This window comes from Chroicocephalus ridibundus, chromosome 1 (assembly GCF_963924245.1).
Source record: "Chroicocephalus ridibundus chromosome 1, bChrRid1.1, whole genome shotgun sequence".
Lineage (NCBI taxonomy): Eukaryota > Metazoa > Chordata > Aves > Charadriiformes > Laridae > Chroicocephalus > Chroicocephalus ridibundus.
In genome coordinates, this window is record NC_086284.1 from 59962371 (window position 1) to 59983996 (window position 21626).

The window sequence follows — 21626 nt, forward strand, 5'->3', positions numbered from 1 at the left end:
AAAGGGCGCTGTTGGCACTGCCCCCCTACTCAATGAGTCAGCATGAAGTTGCTATTGCAACAAGAACAAATCTCATTGAGCGATTTATTGGCAAACATGCTATGTGTAAATCGCCATTAATTATTCTGCTTTCTTCATTACTGTTGAGGCTCGTCTGGTCCACAGTGTCCTATTGCGGACGTTACATTCAAGTGTCTGGAGAAGAGCAACAAGAATGATAAAAGTTCCGGAAAAAAATACAATTTGAATCAAAAGGAGAAGTCCGAAGGGAAAACATAGCTCATGATAGCTTTAGGCATGTATGTAAAAGGTTGACGTAAATAGCATAATATCAATTGTCCTCCACAAGCACAAGAGGAAGACAAAATATAATGGGGTTAATTTACAGAAAGGGGGGCTTGTGCAAAAACAGTTAATGGGCACAACAAGTTGCCTGAAGAGAACAGGCACTTCACTTGAGGTTTTTAAAAGAGGGGTAAAAAAAAGATGTTGGATTTGGCCTGAAATATATTCAGTCCTGCTTCCCTGTGAGTAGATGCCTAATAGAAGGCCTCAGGAGATCCTGCACTTTTATGATATCAGCTGTGTACTAAAGTCCTACTGATGGAACATCCTGTTGAGGCTTTTTGCACATTTAATGTCTTTCTCAGTTCTACCTTCTCTCTTTTAATGAAGATGAAAAAACAATGTGCCAGGAAAATTTTTTACAGTCTTGCTTATTTTCCTTCACAGAACTGCCATTCACCGAGACCAAAACCATACAAACGGAGGGAAGGGATGAGTAGAGATGTTGCTGTTGCTGCTCCTGGTCATCTGGGGACTACCATCTTCCACAGTGGGTTAAGCTAGAGCAGCAGTAGCAATTTTTTTTTTCTTATCTCCCCCCCATCCCTTTTAAAAGCTATTCTCTTCTCCCACCAACTCGGGGAGGGTGCTTATTGTTCCTGGTGGCATCCTCAGCTAGGCTCTGGCTGGGCTTTGAATTTATTCAAGTTACTATATTTCACTTTCAAAGTAGAGCAAGATTAACATACTTTTTCCCACTGGTTATATTCAAACACCTTTGTTTACGGGGTGGCCTTGAACAGACTGGTTAGAACTGGTTTCCAATCAGCCTTAAAATATTAATTCATCACTCCACTCATTACTTAAAAAAAAAAAAAAAGGTTTTCTTTTTGTCTCTTTTTCAGCCTCTGAATGCCAAAGGAGGTGGCTATGTAGAAAGATTCTCAAAACTAACACATTTTGCAGTAGTAGGAATCTGAAAGTTCATAGAATGATAGAATGGTTTGGATTGGAAGGGACCTTAAAGATCAACTGGTTCCATCCCCCCTGCCATGGGCAGGGACACCTCCCACTAGACCAGGCTGCTCAAAGCCCCATCCAGCCTGGCCTTGAACACTTCCAGGGATGGGGCACCCACAGCTTCTCTGGGCAACCTGTTCCAGTGCCTCACCTCCCTCACAGTGAAAAATTTCTTCCTAATATCTAACCTAAATCTACCCTCTTCTAGTTTGAAGCCATTACCCCTTGTTCAGTTACTGATTCTTGCAGAAGACCTTAGGGACAGACTAAAGGAATTTAGTTGAAACTGAAGTGTAGATGATTTCTGATTTACTCCCCCCATTCCCCTCACATCGTGATGCTGCCGCAGCTTAGACCCACCTAGGCTGGGGCAGCCGTGTCTGACCTGGCCATGTCTGACCATCTCCTCCTTGCCTGACTTTCTGGAGATCCCACTCAGGGACCGAAACCGCCTGGAAACGGATTGTGCGGTTTGTCAGACGAGGCTTCAGCCCTCCCAGCCCACAGAGCCGGGGGTTCGCTGAGATGGTGTGGGACGAGGGAACTGTGCCCCGGCAGCCCTGCTGAACCCCACAGAACACAAGGGCACTTTTGAGGAGCTGGAGGCAAACCGGGAGCCATTGTGGCTCCCCCCGCACTCTGGCTGGGGATATTCCATGGTTTTTAGGGAAAGGTGCCAACCCTTGTCTCCAGGGAGAGCGGCCTGCGGCAGGATGGCGGGTGGCGGAGGGGCAGTACGGGCCTGCGCTGGGCTGCTGCTTTGTGGCCTGTAAACCTCCCTTCAGGGGAAGTGAAACTGTTCGCGAATTCGGGTCAAAACCTGTGAGGAATAAGCTCTGGGAGCCAAGCCACGGCATTTGTTCCCTCCTCCAGAAAATCGCCTGCGAGTACTGGTGTGACACTCCGTGACCCCAGCGCGAACAACACGCCTCAAACCCGCTATTTCGGCCCCTCCGCAGCCACCCCCCACCGCGTTGTTTTGAGGAGGAGGAGGAGGAGGAGGAAACCCTCCGTTGTGCCGCCGGGGCGCTCCGGTCTCTAGTGAAACCACGGCGGGGCCTCGTCCGCCGGACGAGGCCGCGGGGGCGGTGCGGGTTGAGGCGAGGCGGGCCGGGCTCGGGGCCCGGCCCCCGGGGCGGTGCGGCGCCGCGCTCGGCCTTCCCCCCCCTTCCTTTCCCCGGCCGAGGGAGGGGCCCGAACCGCCCCCCCCCACTCCCCGCCTTAGGCGAGCAGCAGCCGCCGCCGCCGTCGCGGTCGCGGCGGGAGAGGTGACAAGCCGCTGCGTGGAGCCGCTCTTCGCCCCGGTGGGAGAAGCGGGTGTCGTCGTTCCCCATTTTCCTCTGAGGTAAGTAAAGCCGCCGCCGTGGGGAAGGGTGGGGGCGACACGGAGACGCCGCGGGACCCGCTGTCCCCCCGGGCGGGGGACAGCGGGTCCCGCGGCGTCTCCGTGTCCCCCCCACCCCGCCCCATCCTCCGCCCCCGCCGCTTGTTTCCCCTTCGCTTCCCTCGGGGGAGGTGGCGGGTGGGTGATCGATGTGGGTTTTTTTTTTTTTTTTTGCGAACTCAGCGTTTTTTGGCACGGCATGCTTGCGGGGAGCGGCAACGGTCCTTAAGTTTTCCTTTACTTCTGGAAGGGAGAGGAAAAGGGCTGCGTGGGGACCGTGGCGTCCCCCGTGGGGCTTCCTTCCCGAATCGCTTTCCATTTCTTCCCCCCCGCCACCGCCTCCTCCGTGCTCCCCGTTTCGGCCCTGCAGCGGGGGGGAGGGGGGGGACGGGACCGGGGGGGACGATCTCTGTGGTCCGCAAGGAATAACGCTGGGCAAGTTTTCGGGGGGGGGGTGGTGGTGGGAATTGCCACCCTTCAGGTGAGTGTGACAGGAGGGGAAAAACTGTCAGAAATCCAATGTTTTTCTTACTTTGTGCACAAACCTGATGTATTCCCTGTATACACACACGTATATTTATCCATGTATACATCTACACATGTTTTTTTGAGCTATGAGAACATCGCCTATAGGCTTCTGCTTCCAGATGTGGTGTTTTCTGTTCCTCATAGGCGTATGTGCATTTCGGCGGGGAGGGGAACAGCCCAGCAGTTCTGTTTGCTGGGTACGTATTTGAACAGTAGCAGGGAACAACTTGTGTGCCTTTAATTCAGCTGCAGAGGATATCCATGTGGGATTAATATACTTAAGCGATCATGTCACACTGACGTATCTTGTTCAGACTTGTAGATTTTTAAAGCAGTGTGGACTTGTAGGTAGTAGCGGAAGTGTAATTAATTTTAAACATGTGACTTGGCCTAGCGCTTATGATTTTAACGTGGTATTCATACCTTGGTAAATATGCATAGATTTAGCCATCTGTCCTCCCTTTTCCCTTCATGTGTGCACATACCACACTGCACAAACAAAAAAGGTACCCGTGGCCGGCTTTAGCGCCAAACACGTATTTAAAGTCTTCTGGAAATGCTCTAAAGTTACTGTCAAGGACCAGTGGAAAGCTGCTTTCGTACAGTTTTTGAGCACATTTAAAAAAAATAAAAAATGTTGCTTCAGCATCAGTGATGCCAATTTGTAACTTGTATTTGGCTGTATTTGGATGTATGCTGTTTGCATACATCCAGTACAGCTGATACTGCTGCTGGGAGGCATGTAATTCTTCCTGCTATGGACAAGGCCCTTTTGTGTAGCATGAACCTCATATGCTTTTAAAGGGTGTATGTACCCCGGGTAGAGCCCTGCGGTTTCTCTTTCCTGTGATAAGGCGGTCGGGGGGTGCCAGCCAGTATTGCTCACTGTAGATCTTGGCAGCAAAACTTCTGACACAGGCTGGAGCTCCGAGTCGGGGCACGTCCGTCTTTGGCATTTGCTATAGTTCCTGGCATATGCTACAGCTCATCTACATGCAAGTGAAATTTGGAATAGACGTGGGCTACAGCAGTGATTTGCACTAGGGTCTGTCTGTCCATCCAAGGTAACTTGCAGGAGGGTGGCTGTACTGTAATGTTGTCCTGTAGCCGAAGAGATGGGCTGTTTTATTGTCATATCCCTGCTGTCACCAGAGGAGTGGTAGTTCTGCATTGTGCAGAGAGGTGGGTGGACCACATGACGTGTCACCTCAACATACTTTCCTCTGAAACTTAGTTCCTTTATCATTTAGGACCCGCCCTCTGAAGAAGTGGCCTGGTTTTAGACATGAGCAGACCTGCCAAAATCTCAAATCTTTGGCATTGGTGATATGTTTGGGATTGTGATGCTGAATCTTCATTTGAGCATCATTTTCTTAAATTTGGCTGTTACAGAATAACAGTTGTCATAAGAAGATTAAAAATAAAGTCTACTTGCTGCTAACACTTGGTGGGTGAAATTTTCATCTCTTCTGCTACAGCTGCTCTGTAGTTTCTCTGCTGGTTGCAGAGTCTCTAGAATTGTAGTGTGCAGTACTGAATAGACTACTTTTTCTACTAACCTAGGGATTATTAAACTGTGATATACCTACCCTAGCAAAACTGGTACGTGAATCCTGCCACCCATGGCATATGACTGCCATTTTGGGAACCTTCTTAGTCTTGCCTTTTCTTGGGTTAGAAGCTCGGTTACAAGACGCTAGAAAAAGTTCTATTAACAATTTATGGCAGGAAGAAAAAAAGTGTATGAAATTGGTATTCCCATTGCTTCCTTATGGTTGCATCCTCTGGGTAGCTCTTGGAATCTCAGCAACACTGCATGATTATTTTACTCCTTACACTGCTGAGTAAAATTATACAGCCTAATTTATTTAGGTTTGGCATGTTCTCACTGAAACTCATGCCATGCTAGGTAAATGAACAGTCTGCTTGTTTATGTTGCCCTATTTCCCCCCACTTTTAATAGGCCCTCATAGGTCTTATTGTGGTTCTACTGCAAGGTTGCAGAATTTGGTCCAGCCTGCCAATAAAAACAGAAATAAAGAACTATGAACCATATTAAACCTGTTATCGAAGAAGGTATTTTCATACTGTCAGTTATCAGGGTAGAAATCTCACTTCAGATGGCTCCAGCTAGTCCTACAGTCACATTTACTGCTTGTCTATAAATTTTTTTTCCTGGTAGTTTATTGTTAGCTGTCTGGGGCTGAAGTACTCAGGACAGATGTGAACATGCTACCTTCATCTTTGCAGAATTGCAAAGTAACCTAGTTGGCTTCCAGATCTCACTATATCTTTCTTCATGTCCCTCTATCATAATTCATTCTCTTTCTGTCTACTTATTGCTCCTTTCCAGATGTCTTTTACCAATCGAATGTTTGCTAGATCACTTTTCTCCAGATGAATTATTATTCATTTTCTCACAGGCATCCAAGAAATAAAATGCCTGATGGAATTTTCTACAACCCCCTTCCCCTTACCTTTCTTCAATATTCTCCCACGTTCATGTGCTACTTTATGTAAGTAGAGCTAGTTAGAAAGTGCTCATTAAAATGTCATTGAAGTGAAAGTTGGGAAGAGTGTTGATCAAAAATGCTTTTCAGTTTCAAGTCACTCATTTCTGGTGAATAAACCTTTAAAAACAAAAACAATTTCTTTCTTTTCTACTGCTAATATTTCCCCTGTGCTTTTTGCTGTCTTGATCATGGTGGTTGGATTATTTGCGATAACTGGCTTTGACACAATCAATTCGCTTATGGCTTCAGAGAAATGCAATACTGAAACACTCAACTAGATTTGGAATAAAAATGTAGCCAGTAGGGCTGAATCGACTACAGGTGTGAAGAAAGAGTAGATGCCTTTGAAGAGTTTAAACTGTTGAATAACTCAACAGTCTATCCTGACTTGCAGCTGCACGCTGATGTTTTTGGCTCACGTTGGGTGACTGATGGCAATAACGATTGTCAGGGACTGTTCCTTTGCAGAGCCCAAGGTAGTCCTTTTGCTGCCTGGGGCCACAGAGAGCTGTAAGATTGCAGGTAGGTTTTTGAGCACTGTGAGGTTGCAGCCTGGAAGATGGGAGGATGATGGTATGCAGCTGTGTTACCGGGGAAAGACGTTGCACGTTCTAGAGTATTCAGATTTCCTAGACTTCAAGACTTCAAGGAAGGCTTCAAGACCTGCCTGCAGTGTCCTGGAGACGCAGGTCACTCTTTGCCTAGGTGGAGCTGAGACAGCAACACTGTCATTGAGTAATGTTTCAGTATGAAAGTATAATGTCAGTGTAAAGTCCAGAAATACTTCTGACCTATGACCAGTTGGGATCATGTATCTTAAAGCAACAAAACCAGGGTCTGTCTGTGGCTGCAAACTCTTCACACTGTCTTCCTCTGCTTGCCGCTGAATTCCAGGTTTAGGTTTAACTTCAGCTACTCCTCAATAGCAGATCATTTTGATGGTGCTGCAGCTGTTTGTGCTGAAGGGTAAGTAGGTCTGTTGTGTCTCCACACTGAGAGAATTTGAGACTGTTTCCCCCGGTGGTTTGACACTGTTGTTAGAAAGTAGCATAGGGGGAATTGAGCTTTGTAGGTCTCTACAGGGGGAAGGATCCAGTGATGGAGGAGCAGCTTCCCACTGCTACTAAATTGCACTGCTGGTTGTTTCCCCGTTGCTCCTAGTTTATCCAGGAAGCCCCAGACTGTTCATCATATTTTTGTGGACCCCCCTGAGGTGTCCCAGGCCCCCTGGTGAGAGACAGATATTTCATGCCTGATGGTATCAAAAAAGGGCCTCTGGAAGGCTGAATTCTCAGGTCTCAGAGAAAAAAAAACAACCCTATTTTAAGGTACAGGAATGTCTGAATACAGTCAACTTGTATTGTGTAAGCCAGCTGTTGGTGCATTCTTCTTAACTCAGAGGGCTTTCCAAGTGCACAAAGCTTTCATGAATTAGAGCATTTCCTTGTGGTGCTCTGCGTTTATATGGTCTTTATAAGCCCTGAGTGTTGAAGACCTTAGCATAGGCTTTGATGCATTAATTATTTCAGCCTTTATTTGGTGTTCTCAAATTTGGAATTTCTGTCCCATGTGTGCATATGGTGAGATGTGAAAACATCAAAGTGATTTTGGGGTGCATTACTGGACTACTGGTTGTTAGGAGTTGACTGTATTTTTGATCGTTGCTGGTGGTACCAGTCAGCGGTTCCCTGAGCCCTCAAGCCCTTATCCTGCTGGCCGTGTGCGCTGGAGAAGATTTTGTAGTTTCTCGGCCTTTGCTCTACTGAGGCTTTCCATAGTTCCTGGGAAACTGAACATTCTTTCACTTGCTTGAATGAGGTGATGCTCTTCACAAAACAGCAGTACTGTTGTGATATCCTTAATCTTCAACTTTTTTGTCAAGGGTCAGGTCCAAAATACAACCAAGTCCACAGGTTGGACCAGAGATGACATACGAAGGGGTCAAGGGAACTAAGAGGAAACTGTATTTTCATTCAAAACATGGAAAGATTAGTTTTGGGGACTTTGGCATGTTTAGCCTTGTCAATATATTTGTTGAAATTTCCAAAATGTGTAATTCTAGGACATTTTGCTATCTCCCATTAAAAGGTATTAGCATTAGCCTTGCTAAAGCTGTTTGTTTATTGTAGTCTTTGAGTGAGTAAATGTTAACTTTAGCTTTTCAGATTAATGAAATCTAATAAAGATGCCTTACTAGGGTCACCTTAGATTTCATGTTTGCAGAACAGGTGAACAAAGTGCTTCCTGCCATCTGCTTGTGCCTGAGTCTTTGACTCGGTATCATGAGCGGGGGGGAAAAAATGACAGGATTTAAATCTCATCTAGAGAGCTTTGGGTGATGCAATGCATATCAGGTATTTCACTCTTGGGATTGTGTATTGCCCATTGGCAGTTAGAGGTCGGTCTTACATTTCTCAATTCATTCACTTAATTTCATAATGCTTTATGCTCTTTGCTTCCTGTTTGTGGTGGAGTGTATTTCTCCTGCTACTTGCAGCTTTTAGAAGGTATCTGATTTCTCTGGTTCTTTTTCTAATTCATTGAACAGCCCATACCGTTGGGGTTTGGGGTATACAGTTTATACCACGGCAGATGAAGCGGACTGTGCCATTCAGATTGCTGGGTGCCACAGGAGGGACATGGACACCCTGTGATGCTTTCTGGAGGTGCAAGCTGTTTAATCCTGGAAATGGTTAGACCCGGATATGCACCTGTGGGAGCAGTGGTGAGTGTGGACAGGAAGGGTGAGGGCAGATTAGCCATAACGGTAAGATTAAGGTACATTCCAGCAGAAGGAGGTGTTGGTGGTGGCTTCAGTCAGTCATTTTCTTGAAATAACCTGTCCTCACTGTTGTGAATTAGAGGAAGGGGGAAGAAAAATCAATACGCTTTCCGAGCTATAAAGAGGCCTCTTGACTAATAGTGTGGCAATAACTGGAGGCCAGAGCTGGGTGGAGCTCAATACTCCTCCCTCATGAAGCAGCAGAGCGGTTTGGTCATCTGAATTGTGGCGATGGCCCTAGGGCTGACAGGAGGATTACTACAGCATTGTTCTCGCTTTCTAGAAAGCTTACCTCTTTGTTCTTTACAAATTTCAAAGATGATTGAAGCATTTTTCTTATGTGGTACCAGCAGTGCCAAACCTGCTAGAGCTGTCCCTGCTGTTGCCGAGTCCCTGGTGGCATCTGCTGCTGGAAACAAACTGCAAAGGGGGAAGCGTCAATTTGTGCATAACTGTGCAGAAGGCTTTTAGGATTGAGACGATGAGATTTCTAAACAGGAGGAATGATTGAAACTGTGGTAGTTCTACTTCGCTTACTTCAGCAGGGTTTTGTCAGTGGGTTCATAGTTATTTGTTGCTCTCTGCATAATAGACTGAAAAAAGGAGCAGAATGAATGGGATATGCTTAAAAGGGGTTTTGGGTTTGGGTTTTTTTTGGAGCTGCCAATACTCTTGAAGTTTTATTGTCTCAAAAAGAAATCTTTGAGGATGTCCATAATTGAAAATGTCTGCATCAGATTTTGGGTTTTGAAGGACGTATAAAGAACACTTCTAGAAAAGTAAGAACTGGTAACTTCATTTTTTGTTGTTAGGTGGCTTGGTCATAGATGTCTTTGTAAAATGGAAGTGCATTCAACACGCAAAATATCCAAGAGGACCGAAATAGTAAGGTCTAAAATTCTGTGGACCTTTCTGTGCAGGATCCAGAGTTTTTTAACCTATCCCTTCTGTCAGAAGTTCAAAGAAGAATCAAAAGAAGCAAATGCAAAACATCTGAGTGATATTGCCTTGTATATGCTGCTGACAGTAAAGGGAAGAGATAGAGAGAGAAATCTTTTTAGTTCATTGATGAGGAACTGAGCACACGGTCACTGCTTGTGTCAAAGGCAGTACTTGTAGCTCAGATGAAGTCCTGTTGCCGTGTCTAGATCCAGTGAAGAGCTACTTATTAGGGTCTAGGTTGAGGGAGCTGGGCTTCTTGAGTTGTAGGAAAAGGAGGCTAAGGGATAAGCTAGTAACTGTTTACAGCTCCTGGAGGATGATTCTGAAGATAATAGGGCCAAACTCTGCTTAGTAGTGCCAGATGGCAGTAAGGGGCAATGACAACAAATTGTTGCTTTGGAGATTCAGGTTGGACATTGGGAAAATCTTGTTAGTAGGAGGGTAGTGCAGCACTGCAGCAGGTCATCCAGAGAAGCTAATATCTGTCCTCAGAGCTTTTCAGGACTCATCAAGGCAAAGTCATAACTGACCTGATTGTCTGTTGATGATTGTCTTGTTTTGAGTCAGAGGATGGACCGGGTAACCTCCAGAGGTTTCTTCCAACAAAAGTTTATAGGAGCCTGGCTCAGATTCCCCCCAGATTAAGAATTTTTTAGACAACTTTGAGCTGACCCGCTACTGTGGGATGGTACCAGCTTACTTGGTGGTAAACTTAATTTCATGTCCTCAATACAGCTTTTGTGGTTCATACAATACTGCTTCAGTGACCAATACTGAGATCAGTGTTGTTGGCTGAAGTATTTATGACCTGAGGACCTGCAGGTTATTTTTGTCAACAGGTTTCTTTTGGTCTCACCCAGCCCAAAGGGTGAGGGAAGAGGCAGAACTCTTTAATGGTTAATACTGCCAAAACAGGCAAACCCCTCCTCATGGGCCCACCGAAGCTGGCTTGAGGACGAGGTGGCATTGTGATCACCAAGAGGGCAGGTGGACTGCAGTGAAATTTGCCTTACAATCTTAAGTTTGTGAGACTATATACCTCACAGCAAAAGATCTGTGTCATCTTCATCTTGCGCTTTTCCTCTGCAGTCCCTTTTGCCTAGTAAGCCAAAGGTAGCAGACAGGATGCCTTCTAATCTTATTTTGGCTCCACTAATACGTATTAGTGCTAATATTTTATTGTTATTAGAGTTGGTATAAGGGGGAATAGAAAAATGAATGGCTTTGTCAATTTTATAACACTTTTTTTGAGAGTGAGGAAGGGAGAGGAAGTCAGAGGAAAATACAGAAGAGGTGAAATATGTTGTGTTAGAAAGCTGGATGCTATTCGCTTACAGACTTCTCCCTACAAATAAAATCGCTGTTCTATCTTTGGACCTCTGGCGAATGAAGTCCTGTGTGCATTTTGATTTTTGAGGCATTCTTTCTGTAATTTACTTCATTTTTGAGGTGGCGGGGTTAAAGCTTGATGTGCGCTGCTTGAAACTTGCTGTTGTCAGAGATCAGGCTTTTGTATGCCATTTTACCCCACACCTAGGCCTTCTGCTAGAGGACCTTATTTCTTGTCCTTCATTACTCTTACTTGTTTGCTTATTTTTCCAGAGTGAAAACAATTCTTGTTTCTTCCTGTGCATACAGCTACTTATTTTTTGGTTTCTGTTACATGACATTGGGAAAAGTGAAGGTTCATGATCACGTGTATATTATTATGTGGCAGAGTAACTGGGCAAAGATCCACATGTAGTGTTTAAAAACATTATACAAACAACGTCTTTTGAGGTGAAAATGGAAATTTAGTGCAAAACTCATGACTGCTTGAAAGCATGTAATGCTACTGTTTAAAGAAAAGCTTGCCTATGTGAACACAAACTCATAGACTTCACAAAACAGAGCTGTCTGCTAACCAAAAGACTAGTTGCTTGCCAGCAGTTCACTTGGCATAGCTTTCTCCTACCTGTCATCCATACTTCACAGAAAGAAATAAAACCCTGTACTTACATACTCCAGGCCTTCCCTCCTTGCCAAAGTAATGCTTTGTTAATTATATGGAGTCCTCCGCTCTTACATGTGCAGGTTATTAATTGCTGTAAAAGGGTGAGGGATTCAGTCTTACTGATTTTAAAAAACCAAAAATTATCCAATTGGCTCTCATTTTCTGTGAAGTCTCCCGGAGCCTATTTTCTCTGCTTACAGTGGAGATTGCTTGCTGATTTTGCTTCATGCCCCTGAGCGTCTACCCTACAGGCTCAGGATGTTAAATGGCAGCTTGTAGGGAAACGGGAGCTAGCATCACCTGTTACATAGCAATGGGATGTTTTACACCTGTATTACAGTAGTGTGCAAAAGCAATAGGATAATTTTAATGAATTAGAGAGAGTGAGCTGAATTATTTTTGTGCTAATTGAAGATGGGAAAATTCAAAATACAGCTTAGTTTCAGTGGCATCTTTTTCCCGTTGGGTTTATAATGGAGTAATAAAATAGAGCTTTTGGATTTAAAGGATAATTAGAGGCCTCATTACATCACTGGTCAGAAGATTTATTATTTGCAGCATTGCTTGAATTATATGCAGGATCTGGGATACATTAGAGGCTGGTAACTGAAGCTTCATAGAAGATAAAAAGAATATTTTGTTTACCTGCAGAAAATGTAATCTTTTTTCAAGTAGTTATATGAAGTATTATTTTTTTTGTAATTTAGTAACTTTTTAGAGAACAAATCTTGCTCCTGCATCTTCCCAGTAGGTTGGCTGGTATGGGAAGCCATCAAATTCTCAGGATAAGGGGCAGAAGTTTAGTATATGCATCCTCCACCTATGCTCCCTGAAACACAAGAGGGTTTTCCTATGCCCACGTGACTTTGTGGGTGAGGTTAGTAGGTTCTCTGACATGGTGATTTATCAAATGGTTTCCTCCTGTTGTGGGTTTGAATAGGAGCTACTCCAAATTTGAGGCCAGAACAATAGCTGTGGAGGAAATTAGTCATGGAAGGATCTGAGGAGGAAGGAGCATGTTTTTATCAGCAGTGGAAGAACTTCCCAATACACAGGGGTCTCACTAAAGATAATTTAGGGTGAGTAGTGGCGGTTTACACCTTTGCATTGTTTCCAACTGGGTATTCAAGACTAAAGGGTACATTGCTTTCTTGCTTCTTAATTTGTCGCATTTGGGAAGTATTCTTCATAACCACATGGATTCAAAATATGTTTTTATGAAGACTTAAGCCTTCAGTGTTTATTTCATCTGGAGTGAGAGGCTTGGGAGACTTCCATCAGATAATTCCCTGGTTGTGGTGGATGCTGTACAAAATAGGGGGACATGAAGTCTGTTGGCAAAGAGAAGGATTTATCTTGAATTTATGTTATACGTGGCTGGCTTAAATAGTGCTTGTGCTTTTACCCTATGATTCCTAAAACATCTATTCTGAGTAGGGTTCAGCAGTTGAAGATAAAGGATTTCTGTTTTGTATGTAATCCTTTTACATTCTGCTAGAAGAGTTGGGAAGATCTATTCTGATATGTATTGAGGAAATGGTTTACGTTTTTGGACGGGTACAGGTATCTAAATATATGGCATCTAAAATGACGCTAGACCATTTTATATCTGGGACATCTGCATGAGTCTGGCAGATATAAGCCAGGACATACCAGTAACTCAGCCTTTCTAGCAGCGGCCACTGGAGGCCAACAGGAACTCCCTGGGGCATCTAAGAAGACACTAGATGCCTGGATTTGGATGACTAAGATTTAAACGCTAATGTTTTAATACTGAAGTGATTTGGTATTTTAGATCAGTAAATTGCAAACAGTTTTTTTTCAGCTGTCACGAAGAAAAATAGAATCACTTTGCTGGAAAAACTTTTGCATAAGTCCGAGTTGTAAGAGCAAAACAACATAGGTGGTTTGCCAATTTATTTTACCTCGTTTATTATCTTGCCAGTTTATATTACCTAGCTTATGTAGACAGAGTCAGCAAGGTACTGTTTTTTTACCAACCTTCCCTCCACCCAAAAATGCTCCCCTCCAAAACCAAAAAGAAAATCAGGAGGAGGATCCCAGTCCAACTCCTCTTAGGTTAATTTGGTGTCAATTAGTTGTTCAGAGGAAGAAAGCGTGAGTGAGTGCAAGGACTGATGTTCAGTCAGCGGGAAAAAAGCCCTGGAACATGTTCAGCATATCTTAGAGAACAAGCTTATGTAGCTTATATAGCAACATAGCTGGAACATGCTTATGGCAAGCTGAGGATTTACACCAAAGCTGTAACTGTACATTGTCAAAATACAGGTGTCCTTTAGCTGTATGTTAATGTCTTTAGTTATTTTATATGAATTTGAAAATGAAAAGTGGTATCCAGTGCATGTAGCTTAAGTGTCTAAATATTTATATTCCTAATAAAGCTTCTTCTGTAGTGCGATTTCATCTCTCATATGTTTAACGAAGGACATTACAGAGGAGCCTAAGGGTGACCGTTTCAGGTAGCCAATAGAGAAACACAGATGCTTTTAGGATATGATAGAATCTCTTAGAATAGCTACTTCGGGACAGGATGAATCACAGCCCACAAAGGCGTATTTCTCTTCAGTGACTATAAAGAGAGAGGGGGAGTAGAGTGACTCAGTGAGATGTGGTTGTTTATATTTGGTCAAATATATTTCAAGCTAAATGCATAAGGCTACAATCCAGAGGCAGCTCAGCTCTCCATGGCACCCAGGATACGTGTCTCAAAAGTTCAGCTACAAAGCCTGGTTGGAGTGTGCTGCAGCTCTACTCTGGCTGATGCTTTCATCACCCTTCCCAACTGGAACCACCCTGTGAAGGAACGGTGCACATGTACTCAGTTTTCATCCTGATGGGGACTTGGTGTCATCCCAAAATAAAGTCAGGATACAGACCCAGTGCGTGCCTGAACCCATGTGTTTCGATCTCACAATTTAGACATGGCTTAAATTCCTTGTGCAACCAGCGGAAGGAGAGAAGGGATTTGGAAGGCCTCCAGAAGCCACCTTAATTTTGGTAAGATTGAATCCTAACATGTAACTTGAATATATGCTTGCTTCTGTGGTGTGTTTTCATTTCATGTTTCTCTCAGCATATATGATGAAAATAGAATAGTCTGTTTTCATGTCTGCGCACAATCAATCTCCAGTTTTCCTAGGTTAGGGAGTTGTTGGGATGCCCAGGTGCTAAGAAGTTAAAACAATTGAAATCCTGGACTTAAAGTTCTTCTGATAAGCATATTTTTAAAACCAGAATTAGACCCAGCAGTGTCCTTTCAGAACAGCATACCTGCTTCCAGTTAGTAACTTGAGTCTTGACGTTAATCTTTATTTTTGTAGTTTATAATGATTTCTACCATTACTTCGGCCCCAACAGAGAGAGAGAGTGAGAGAGGTATTTTGCAAAGGTTGGCATCAGTGGTATTATTCATGAATAGGTCTAGGTGCCTAGTTTTAAAATCTTGGCACCTACCTTGACTTTTCTTTATGCTGTCATTTAGACCATAGCTACCAAGGTTGAATTTTCCTGGTAGTAGCAGTTGTGGGAAGTTACTAAGGGAAAAGTCTATTACTGATACAAGAAGTAGTTTTGAAGTTGTTCTTGCCATTGCTGAACTTGCCAAAATGTCAGTGTTGCCATAGGTCATCTATGCAAGGCTCAAAATCATCTTTCTGCTGTACTGAATGTCACGTAAGTTGCTTGATGTCTTCAGTGTTAGTGTTACGTATATTCCACGCTTCTTGCAAAGCTCCCTTTAAATTAAGAAGTTCTGTAGTTTCTGGGATTAGACCTAATCACCATGATTCAAGAGTAAAGAAGGAAAAACAGCTGTGTGGGTTCTGCACGTTCCAGTTCTCCTCCTCTTTGTTGGACTTTCAAAAGAGTCCACTTTTCTCCAAGAGTTATACCTACACCCTTCAGACAATTGTGTGTAATAGTCGTCTTTAGCAGCGTTTTCCCCTTGATTCATTAATTATAGGAGCATGTCAAGCAGAGCAGATGGCACTTTCTGAGTTAGGGATTTACCTTTACTTGTTATTCTTTGTTGTGTTTGACATCTGAATTTCTCAGCTTCTCTAAGATGATGTCATTTTGCAATTAAATGTATAATACAATTGTATAAATTGGCCTCTCCTTTTTCTTTGTAACTGATGCGAAAAATGAATGGGCGTGTGGGCACATCTCAATTTGAGATCAGTTACTTTGTAACTCCTCACTTCTGAATGTACAGAGCAGGTATTTTTAAAAATCTCTTTTTCTTCAGTCCAAGAACTCATGCCTTATTTGCTGCATGCTACTCGAGCACCATTTTTGAGAAAGATCATACATTTTCTCTTGAGCTTTTTGATGGGGCCTAGCCGAAGGATTCACAAATGTGACGTGATTTATTTTCAGCATGCCCTATTGAGTTGAGGGCCTTCTGATCTTTTGGCAAGAGAGAAACTAAAACATACTAACCTATATGAGGAGCTGGGTGGGCGTGTGGCTGCATTCATGATTCGAGAGTCCTAAGAATATCTGGGAGCACCTCAACCCTGTTTGACTGGAGCTCTGCAGTGGTGGAAGACTGGTGTACGTGCTGTGAAGTGATGGTGCTGAAATGGGGTTGTGCAGGTAGCACTGAACCCTCACCTTTTAGGGGTGGGTTGTGTTAGTGACTTGTCTTGGGTTTGTGGGTTGTTTTTTGGTTTGGTTGGTTTTTTTTAGGTAACTTGCAAGTTTCCTCCCTCTTTAGAAGCAAATTAACAGATCACAAATGCTCTTGGTGTGTGTTGCCTTATGAATGTGCATGTGGCCCCCATGGGGAGGGTGGCTGGCTCCCGTTGACTGGTGGTGCCTCTGCCACTTACTCTCCCTGGCTCCTTGTCTGGCTTGGGCACCATCATCTTCCTTGTTGTGATCTTCTACTTCACCAGACCCGGGATTTCCAGACTGTCTCTTGTGTCTCATCCTCCCTTTCCTTCTTATTGCTGTCTCTCCCCCTTCTGCAGAGTTTTGTGTCACATTGTGGTCCACCCGACCTTTCTCTCACCCCCTCTGCAGTGTGCTCTCCTGCATGTCCGTGAGGCACCAGCCAAAGGGTCATGAAAGCAACAGGCGAGGTTGTCTTCCTGCTGTCAGGTCCAATGTCTGGTCTCTGGCAGATGGGAGCAGCAGTTACAGGGGAAATCCTGCTAATCTCCTGTAACTTGAGCCCATTACATGCTCAGTCGCACTGTGGGGCTGGTGCCTTTCCAGCCACATACGGACGGACGGCTGGAGGAGGCGGTGGACGCTTACTGCAGAACATTAACATTTTCTGAGGTTTGCACTGTAGGGATCAGAAAAAAAAAAGTAAAAAGATGCTGTCTGTCAGCTGAATTCTAGCAGGTTTTAAAGCTTTGTCAAATAAGAAAATGTTTTCGTAAGTTTAGAAAATAACCCCATAGCATTGATTTAACAAAAAAAAAACAACACAAAAAGCAAGGGATTCAGCATCCTGCCAAATTTCAAGATTGCCCCAACGTGAGCAGGGGAACCAGAGTTCCCCAGTGGGTGAATTACAAGGGTGGCAGAGCAACATGGTTTTGTCTAGCCATCTCAGAAACAGGCAAACTGCGTTTTGGCAGAAAAGTAGATCCTGCAGCAGATGTCCAGCATGGAAAATTTTTAACACGGGCAGCTTGAGTTTGGCAAAGTCAAAAGAATGTGGAAAATACCAACGAGAAGCACCAGGCCACCTTAATAACAGATGGAGTTACTGCTCCTCTCCCCAGGGTCTCCCGAGACCCACCAGAATCAACTATTAGGTTTTTTGGTTCGTTTGTATTTTGGTTGGTTTTTTTTTTTTATTTCTTCTTTTTTTTTTTTTTTTTTTTTTTTTTTTAATAAGGCAGAATAGAGCAGAGTGGAGGGGGTGATTGAGCAGAGAGTGAGGGCTGGCTGGCAGAAGCCTCCTCGGCAGGAGCACATTTCAGCCGTGCCAAGGAGGGGAGGGTTTTTGCAAATTGGGTGGGAGAAGCCAGAAGGAGAGTTTTTGCTTGTGGAATAGAGGAATAATGGATTTTTGGGAAGCTGCGTTTATAATATGCAAAACAGTCCATAGGAAACAATGGGGCCTTGGGACAGAGCTGCCAGTGAATGAGAGCTTTGTTTTCTCTTGTCTATTCATATTTCTAAACTTTAGTGACATTTTAAATAGATTTTACACATTTTTATGTCATGGCTTGAATTGCATAAACTGTTGTCTAAAGTAGTATTGCACTGCAATCTTTATCCCTTTCTGGATAAAGATTAACTTTCAGCTTAAGCTCGTTTTTGTATTTTTCTTAATTGCAACTCTTGTTCAATAATCCTTGGCTGCTTTGTTCGCTTGTTTTAAAACTTCAGCAAAATTTGCGGGAAAACTGATTGACAGCAGCCTTGTGTCCCTGGCATAGCGAGCTGCCCACAGTTTGACTTGAAAATGGCAACTGGTATCAGAGTCCTTATGCCAGAACCTTGGTAGAAATGAACATCAGTTGTAAGCTAATCACAGGAACCGCAGTCTGGATGCTGCTGATGTGATTTATCTTCCAAGGATATTAAAACACTACCATATAGGTTATGTTTTCATTGAGAAGCATCCTGTACCTGCAGTCCCTAACAACTAGTCTCAAATATTCAGAAAGACGTTATGCATGTATTGCTGTTAAATTCAAATGCTGCGCAGCAAGATTATGCAGTATTAAAATGCGAATATCTCTGCCTGAATCAGAGCGTGTTTCAGCTGCATGTTAAAATAAGGGATGGATAGATTGATTCGGTTAAGGTGCACAGCTCACCTTTAAAACCAAAACATCATCATTGCAGTTCTGCAATTTCGGAAACATTTGTGCAAGCATTTGTGATTAGCAAAAGCTTTGAAAATTCTTGTGCAAGAAATGGTGTAGCTGCTGTTGCAGTGAAGGGGAAGGGAGTTGTTTGCTTTTGCTGCATATGCTATTTCATGGAGGTATCGCTTTACCTCGCCGGCAAAACTCCTTTCCTGCGCGAGGGGAAATTCCTGGTTCATCAGTATGGATGCATTGTTTTTACACATTAGAAGTGCTGTGTTGCCGTGTCAATCATCCCGTTAGGATCAGTTTAAGAGCAGTAGGGCTGACGAAGCTGGGTGTGATTGGCTGCCATATGCTGGGAGGGCTCTGGGAGAAGGAAGGGCTGCAGTCTTTCAGCAACAGAGTTTAGGCTGTGTCTTTGCTTCATCATCTGAAGAAAAATCCCCAGATAAGGCACAAGGCTTTTCCGAGTGCCAAAAAAAAAAAAATATATATAAATATATATATATATATATACACACACGGGCTGCTCATCGTTCTATGTGAAAACTACTTACCATGATGCGATGGGAAAGATATGGCTGTTTGTTTATATCGGATGTTCCTTTTCACAGTGGGAATGTGCTGAATAGACAGGGCTAAACAAGGTAGGAGGATCGTTGTCTTTTATTGAATGTTTAAAGAGTTTGCTGCAGTGTGCTGCATAGTGTATGTGTTGCTTGGGGGAGTCGGGGAAACAACGTTTCTCCGGTGAATTAATCCTGTTTGGGTGCAATAGGTGGGTTTTATGGGAACTTGTTTTCAAAAGGAATTAATTTCCAGTGTAAATAGCTCTCTTCAGAAATAGAACGTGAGTATACGCATATTAAAATAACACAAGTAAAAAAAGAAATAGGTCAGTGTGTTTCAGAATTGCTGCTACCCTAATTGGATTTTTAGCTGGGTTGTTGTCTGGAAGTGCTGCCTAGCTTTAAGAAAGAGGAGTCAACCTGGAAATCTGTGAAGTTTATAGCAGGTATGTTTGAAGATTTAGGTGAATTAGACTGGCTGATCTAAATAATTCCCTATCGGAGGCTTTAACTAAAGCCAAGACTGCCTGTCTTAGCCTTGTAGGAGCTGTACAACGAGATTACAATACTTTAACCCGTTATAAAAGTATAGGTGTTTTTCACTGCACTGTGATTCCTTGTGCTCTTGAAGGCAAGCTGGTAGAGTTTTTCGTATTGTAGTTTAGCTGAGCGTTTCCCCTGCCCTTTCCAGGTCTTTGTCCAGGCAGCAAAACAGAACCTATACACGAAAACAAGGCAAACAAGGTTAATAATACGTGCTGCAATTATCTGATCTTTATACATTTTTAATGAGAGAACACACAGCTAGCAGAATAATTTAATGAGCAGGCTGGCTTTTAGAGCAATGATTTCACTGTGCTGAGGCACATCAACTTTCTTGCTGAGGAGGAGCCTCAGCAAGAATGGAGAAGATCTATGTGAAATGCTCTGGAGAGAAGGAAAAGGGTTATTTAGGCAGAAGTCTGTAAAATTATGGAAAAAATAGAGGAGTTATTAATTATTATTATTTACTACATTGGAAGCAAACTTTACTGTCATATTGCAGGAGGGATCTGACATGGCCTCATCCTGTGGTGTGCTGAAGCCTCTTCAACTTTTTTAGACTGCCATATGTATTGATGGTGCTCAGTACCTTTCAGGATCCCATACAATTAGCAACCCAAATTAGCATGCTGTCTTCAGTTGCCTTACAGCAGCATCATGTATAGGTACAGTACATAATATATATTTTTAAACTTTTTTCTTTTTTTTTTTCCCCAAGACTAATGGTGAGACAGCAAGAAAATGTTATTATCTTATTTCTCCTGTTATAGCTATGACCTTTGCATATAAATATTTGTATTCAAATAGGATGTGGGTAGAAAAATAAAGTATATCAGCTGAGGAGGACTAAAGATACAACGTCTTAAAGAAGAAATTAAGTAAAAGAACCTTTCGCTGCCTAGAAAAGCTTTCAATGGTGTAATTTTGGGGAAAGTTTTAAGGTTTTATTTCCCCCTCCCCCTCCAGGAGCAAGTTACGCTAGTTTTAGAAGTATTGCATTAAATAGGCCCTTCTAGACCAACTGTCCCTCCCCTTTTCCAAGGAGAAGTACAGGGCACGGGCTCCAAACTCCCGATGTCACCTCCCAGCTCCTCGCAGCTGACTCTGCTCAGGGGAGGTTGATTCAAATTCCCCGTTCCCTGGCTAAATACTTGCTCGAGACCTGCAGCTAGGTTGCTGGCACATCTTCAGTTTATGAAACAGTTATTTTTAAACGCTGTGCTCTTCTAAGTAAAATCAACCTCGTGTCTTCTGAGAATTTTAAACTCTGCTAACAAGTGAAACGCGTGTCAGGATACACAGCATTATTATTAAAAATCCATGGGGTATGGATATGTGTGTTTAAATATCTATCACTGTCGATGTTTAAATGTGGTGTTAAAAGTCAAAATAATCTCTTCCAAGCTATAAAATGTGGGCTAAATTTTTAATTTTTGCAGATAAAATCATGTTCATGCACAGCTTACAGAGAAAACTTTTTTCATCTCATGTTTTGAGACTGTCTCTTCCTTTCAGATAATTTAAGTGGATGTTTTTCATACCTTTTGAGATTGGCAGTTAGGCATAAGGAGGATAATGCTATATATTAGAAAGGGGAAATTTGCATTCATCACTCAATCAAATAGTTTATATCAAACTATTGACAGACAATCAAGGGGGATTGATTGACAGACAAAGGGATTAAATTCTTTCCTGCTCAAGAAATACTTAATATAGATAGGTAAGTGTGCTTTGGCTTGGAGGGTAAAGGTGGCAGTAAACTCTGTCTTTACAGTTGTTATGTAAATAGTTGGTAATAGAAGTATTTTGGACCAGATTCTGGTGCCTCTTTTCATTTAGTAGTATTTTTTCCTCTTAATTGCTCTGTGGATTTCATCAGAGCTATTACTGCAGTAACGTCTTACTGTGTGCAGTCTGTCTGTTTTCAAGGAATAATTACTCCGTTTAGAATTAGTTTCTTCATTTTCCTAAGGTAGGGTTTACTAATGAGTTACTTGCCCTGAAATACAATGTTGTGACTTCATGACTGCAGGATGTTTATAAAGAAAAAGCTAGTTCTTCATTTGTAAGCATATATTTTATAGAAATCTAAAATAATCAATCACATGCTACAAAGTTTTTAATTTTTTTTTTTTTTTTGAGAAAGAAAAGTAGCTCTTAATGTTATGTGGGATTTCAGGCTTTTATGTCTGGTAACTCATTTCTGCTGTGAATGAATGTTGTCCTGTGTTGCTCACAAGTATGTCAGGAAAAATCTGTACTGTGCT

At 42.9% G+C, this 21626-nt stretch overlaps 1 protein-coding gene across 12 annotated transcripts in view; it reads left to right on the forward strand.

Annotated features, from left to right (window-relative positions):
* The first annotated feature begins 2502 nt into the window (after positions 1-2502).
* Positions 2503-21626, forward strand: part of MBNL2 (muscleblind like splicing regulator 2) — a 113943-nt gene continuing 94819 nt past the window's right edge. For 8 of the 12 annotated variants that reach the window (XM_063336573.1, XM_063336539.1, XM_063336591.1 and 5 more), the window contains exon 1: positions 2503-2650. The gene's annotated coding sequence lies outside the window, so the exon portion shown is untranslated. Of the gene's footprint in view, positions 2651-18745; positions 18895-21626 lie in introns of those variants that run through there. The other 4 variants (XM_063336634.1, XM_063336564.1, XM_063336548.1 and 1 more) reach the window with 4 other exon arrangements.